Genomic DNA, 6,142 nt, shown 5'->3' on the forward strand with positions numbered 1-6,142 from the left:
GGGCACTGCACAAATAACAAGGTATCTGGGCTTCAGTTTTCTCATCTAGGACATGAGGGACTAAATGACTGCCAAGTATCTTCCAGCTTCTATATTCTGTAATGCTTAAGTACTCTGCAGAACATTAAAACAAACAGCACTGGGAGATAGCCCATGGGCTTGAAAAGTGAGGAAAAACAGAAACTGCCAGTGACAGTTTGTTAAAACCTTAAAAACCTGCGCATGGATGTTTATAACAGTTGTATTCACAACTGCTAAAACTTGGAAGCAACCAAGATGTCCTTCAGTAGATTAATGGCTACACAAACTGTGCTACATCCAGACAAGGAAATATTATACAGTACTAAGAAGAAATCAGGTATTAAGGTAAGAAAATACATGGAGAAGACTTAAATGTATATTGCTAAGTAAAAGAAGCCAGCATGAGAAGGCTATATATAGTATGGTTCTAAGTGTATGACAGTCTGGAAAAGACAATACTGTAATGTAGAAACATCAGCGGTTTTCAGCAATTTGAGGACAGTAAGAGAGGGATACATAGGTGGAACACAGGGGATTTTTATGGTGATGAAACTATTCTGTATGATACTGGTGGATATATGTCATTATACAGTTGTCAAAATTCACAGAACTATATAACACAAAGAGTGAATGCTAATGTAAACTATGGACTTCAGTTATAATAATGTACCAATACATATCAATTGCAACCAATGTACCACATTAATACATGGTGTTAATAATAAGGGAAATTGCGTGCAGAGGTAGGGTTTGAGTGAGGAGCGGGATGGGAAGGTAGTGGTACATGGGAACTCTGTGTACTTTCTGCTCATTTGTTTCTGTAAACCTAAAATTGCTCTAAAAACAAAGTCTACTAATTTTGAGAAACCTGATGAAGAATGATTATTCATGTGGTACCAAGGTTTAAGCTCAGAGATCACTGGCTAATTACAGAGGAAAATATACCATTACAATATAGACATCTGGCAATCACCACCTTAATTTAGGAATGAAAATTAGCATCACTGGCAGTCGGACGACCAGACATAAACTTCCTATGTGCTGCTATTGGAAGTATACGACATCACCTTCGAATGATTCTGGCCAAAAAACTTTAACCTGAATGTAACCAAGTCCTTAAATTTAACTTCAAATTTCAGAAAATTGAGGGGATAGACAAACTAAATGAAACCATGAACAGTCCCACAAATTCAGAATGTGAGATATTCTATGTGACAACTAGCATGGTTCCTTTAAAATGTCAATACCGGCTGGGCGCGGTGATTCATGCCTGTAATCCCAGCACTTTTGGGAGGCTGAAGAGGGCGGATCATGAGGTCAGGAGATCGAGACCATTCTGGCTAACACGGTGAAATCCCGTCTCTACTAAAAATACAAAAAATTAGCTGGGCGTGGTGGCACTCGTCTGTAATCCCAGCTACTTGGGAGGTGAGGCAAGAGAATTGTTTGAACCCAGGAGGCGGAGGTTGCAGTGAGCCGAGATCGCACCACTGCACTCCAGCCCGGTGACAGGGCAAGACTCCGTCTCAAAAAAAAAAAAAAAAAAAGTCAATGCCATTTAGCAAGGGCTTGAGTATGGAGAAATTGTACTGGGTTACAAAATAAGAGACAAACAAAAACAAAATGTAGTGTCCAGTTCTCAACTGAATCCTGGCTTTTACAAATTGCTATAATTGGGGAACAATTAAGAAAATGTGAATCATAGGGTGTAATTATGCAAACTTAGATGGTATATATATATGTATATTTTTGAGACACAGTCTCACTGTGTCACCCAGGATGGTGTGCGATCTCAGCTCACTGCAACCTCAGCCTCCCAGGTTCAAGCAGTTCTCGTGCTTCAGCCTCCTGAGTAGCTGGGATTACAGGCACCCACCACCAGGCCCAGCTAATTTTTTTTTTTTTTTTGAGATGGAGTTTCACTCTTGTCACCCAGACTGGAATTAATGGCACGGTCTTGGCTCACTGCAACCTCCGCCTCCCAGGTTTAAGTGATTCTCCGGCCTCAGCCTCCAAGTAACTGGGATTACAGGCACCCGCCACTGCACCAGGCTAATTTTTATATTTTCAGTAGAGACGGGGTTTCACCGTGTTGACCAGGCTGGTCTCAAACTCCTGATCTCAGATGATCCACCCACCTTGGCCTCCCAAAGTGCTGGGATTACAGGCATGAACCACCACACCCGGCCCTGTATATTTTCACTCATGTATTTTTTATAAGGAAAATCAAATGTTCCAGCACCACTACTGAGTATCAATCGTTTCCTCTACTTGAGCTGCAATGCCAATTTCAAGGCCTATATCCCATTTACCAAGTTTCTATATATGCTCCATTTTAATCTTATGAGACCACCACCGTGTAGATGGTCGACTAGTTGACTGAAATGTTTTACATGGGGCATGACTGTTTATATCTGAAAATATTTGGGAGTTGAATAATTGTAAGGAATTACTGATAACTTGGTGAAAAGATAAGGGAATTGTGGTTGTGCAAGAAAATGGCTTTAGTTTTTGAATAGTCAGGCTTAAGTATACAGAGGCAAATTAGCATGATGCCTATAATTTACTTTCAATTCAAATTGAAAAATTACATAAAGAAAACCTGACAAAATATTAACAATTAATTGGATTTAGGTGGTGGTTTTGTGGGTGCCCATTTTTTCTACCTTTCTGTAGGCTCCAATGTTTCATAATTAAAAGAGAAAAAATGAGGCCACGAAAGAAGGTACAATTCAACATTAATGGGTCCCTTCTTCCAGGCGGTTAGTGCTGAGAGTGTGGAGTGTGTTCTCCAGGATCAGCACATATTTATTATCTTGAAAAATCCATTCTCCCGAAAAAATCCCGTGAAAAAAACTTAAAAAAAAAAAAAAAAAAGGTTTCTGTTTTAACACCCGCCACCCCTGCAAAACACTTTACAAAAAAATCCTTGTCTTCACTGCCAGAGACATTTTCCTTTTCTTCCTGTATAAGATAACCCGGTGAGGCAGCCGAGAGCTACCCACCCGCCCCCTCGCGGCTCCGAAGCAGCTTCAAGAAGGAACAGGATCCCGAGGCCTGGACCCTGGACCCTACACCGCCACCCTCATCCCAGCCCGCTGCGGGCCGTAGTTCCTCGGCCGTGGAGTGGTTTTGGATTCCAGGTGATTTTGTCTCTCTGCGCTGTCTCAGGCTTCCGCCCCAGCCCTTACTCTCCTTTGACGGAAAGGTCGCAGCCTGAGGCCCTACCGGCAGACGGGTGTGGAGGTGAGCCCAGCGCCCCAGCCATCCCTTGTCCTCGCACCGCACGTGACCAAGCCTGCTGGCAGGTCCCCTCCATCCCGGGCTACAGGAACCAGATCACCGGATCACCGGCGCTCTTTGAAAAACGCAGGATGTGGAATGAATTTTGATGTTATAGAAGACTAGCCAATACACACTAAGTGGTCTCAGCACGATCTATCACTTCGCAAAAATGGAGTGGGCAACATATTCATTAAAAAATTGGACAAATCTATTGATTATAAAGCATTGCATGATGTATCTTCTGCTTTTGGTAACATCTTTTTGTTGTAGAAAAAACCCGGTTCTTGTCATACGACCAGGAAAAGGCATGCAAACACTTGAAGGGTGAGGGCGAACGGAATTTATGGGGTAGAAAGGAAAAAGGGAAAATAACTCTCAGCAAAGAGAGAAAGAGTCCTGCTAGTGGGTTCCTCCCCTCATAGATTAAATCCCAGGTCACTACATAGGAACAGGAGAGGCCAGACTCCTCTCCACAGCACACGGCACAAACTTCCCGAGGCTCCACCCCGTAATCCCAGTGCGCAGGTGGGCATTATTCAGAATCAGTGGGGCAAGGGCGGCTTCAACCAGGACCTGCAGTCCAGTTTATCAGCCTTCAGGTTGTTTTAGTCTTGAAGGTGGGGTTTTACCGGGGGACCCTTGGCTGCCTCCTGTCTCTATCACTTTCACATTAGGTGCTTTGTGGTGAAAATAGTTTCAACGGTGATGGCATTGTACATTTTGAGACACAGAAGCAGCTGAAAGATCTATTAAAAAATGAAATGGGTGCTTCTAAATGATAGCAAAGTCTTTGTTGGATTAAGTCTTGTAAACAATGAGAAGCAGAACTCAGAGTTAAAAACTTCACCAATGTTTACAGGAAGATTTTTGGAGAAGACATATGGATGGTAAGTGCCTTAAAGATCTCTTTGGCAAGCTGGGATCTGTCTTAAGTGTGAAAGTAGTGGTTAATGAAAGTGGAAAACCCAAAGGTTTTGGATTTGTCAGCTTTGAAAGGCACAAAGATGCGCAGATGAGATGAACAGAAAGAAGCTCAATGGAAAACAAATTGATGTTGGTCAGGCTCAGAAAGAAGTAGAATGGCAGATGGAACTTGTGTGCAAATTTGAAAAGCTCAAACAGTATAGGATCACCAGATAACAAGGTGTTGACATTTATGCAAAAAATCTTGATGGTATTGATGAATGTCTCTGGAAAGAACTTTCTCCACTTGGTACAATCACTAATGCAAAGGTTATGAAGGATGGTAGTCACAACAAAGGGTTTGATTTGTGTATGTTTCTCCTCTCCAGAGGAAGCAACTAAAGCACTTTCAGAAATGAATGGTAGAATTGTGGGCACTGAGCCATTGTATGTAGTATTAACTCAATGGGAAGAAGAGCAATGAAGAGCCCCAGGCTCAGCTCATTAACCAGTACAGTATGTGCATAGAACGGCAAGTGTAAAAACTGTGCTCAACCTGGGAATCATCCCCTATCAGCCAGCACCTTCTTCAATTTACTTCATGGCAATTGTCCCACAGACTGAGATCCCTGCTGCTAAGTATTCTCCTAGCCAAACTGCTCAACTAAGATAAAATCCTCCCTAAATTGCTCAGGGTGCCAGACCTCATCCATTGACAAATATGCCCAGCCACTCCTAGATCACTACATTTAGTCGTATGAGACCAGCTTCTTCACAGCTTCCATGATCATGTCAACACAGCTGTTACAACACATCAACGCAGACGATAGGAGCACATTCTGCAGTTGCTGCTACTGCTACTACAGAAACTCCTGCTGTTTGTTGCACCATTTCACAGTATAAATATGCTATGGAAGTTCACAATCCTCAATGGCATTTTCTTGTACAGCCCCAAGGTACCATGCAGCAGCCTGCTGTTCATGTACAAGGTCAGGAACCTTTGACTTCCATGATGGCATCTGCTCCTCCTCAAAAGCAAAAGCAAACGAGTGAATGGCTGTTTCCTCTTCTTCAAGCCATGCCCTAGTCGTGCTGGTAAAATCATTGGCATGTTGTTGGAGACTGGTAATTCAGAACTTCTTCGTATGCTTGAATCTCCAGAGCCTCTCTGTGCTAAGGTTGACAAAGATATAGCTGTACTACAAGAACACCAAGCTAAACAGGCTGCCCAGAAAGCAGTTAAGAGTGCCGCTGGTGTTCCAGTTGTTTAAAACTGATCAGGGACCACAGAAAGAAACTTGTGCTTCACTGAAGAAAAGTATCTCAATATCGAAAACCTTAAATACTATGGAAAAAATCTGTGAAGTATAAAGTCAATTTAAAAAGGAAACTTTGAACCTTACATACCAAGCAAATGTCAGATCTAACAAATGCTATGACAGTCCTAGATTACTTATTGATTTGAAAACAAAAAATCCCCCCAAAATAATAAAATATTAAAACACTGTAATGCTTTTCAGACTCTGGGATAAAGAATTTTCAGCAAAGTATAGAAATGTAAAGCATTCCTTCAATTTTGTAATTCTTTAGTGTGGAATAGCTGAGAATGTCACTTCTGTTTTAAGTAACAGAATTGATAACTGAGCAAGGAAAGGTAATTTGGATTATAAAATTTTGCTTTAATAACAATTCCTTAAACAGTGAAAAAATAGGCAAAGACAGGCCAGGCACAGTGGCTCATGCCTGTAACCCCAGCACTTTGGGAGGCTGAGGCGGCTGGATCACCTGAGGTCAGGAGTTCGAGACCAGCCTGGCCAACCTGGTGAAACCCCGTCTCTAATAAAAATACAAAAATTAGCTGGGCGTGGTGGTGGGCCCCTGTAATCCCAGCTACTCAGGAGGTTGAGGCAGGAGAATCACTTGAACCCGGTAG

At 42.3% G+C, this 6,142-nt stretch overlaps 1 pseudogene; it reads left to right on the forward strand.

The window, feature by feature from the left end:
- The first annotated feature begins 2,728 nt into the window (after nt 1-2,728).
- LOC115894799 lies at nt 2,729-5,480 on the forward strand (annotated as a pseudogene).
- The last annotated feature ends 662 nt before the right edge of the window (nt 5,481-6,142 follow it).

The sequence above is a fragment of the Rhinopithecus roxellana genome, chromosome 2, assembly GCF_007565055.1.
Source record: "Rhinopithecus roxellana isolate Shanxi Qingling chromosome 2, ASM756505v1, whole genome shotgun sequence".
Lineage (NCBI taxonomy): Eukaryota > Metazoa > Chordata > Mammalia > Primates > Cercopithecidae > Rhinopithecus > Rhinopithecus roxellana.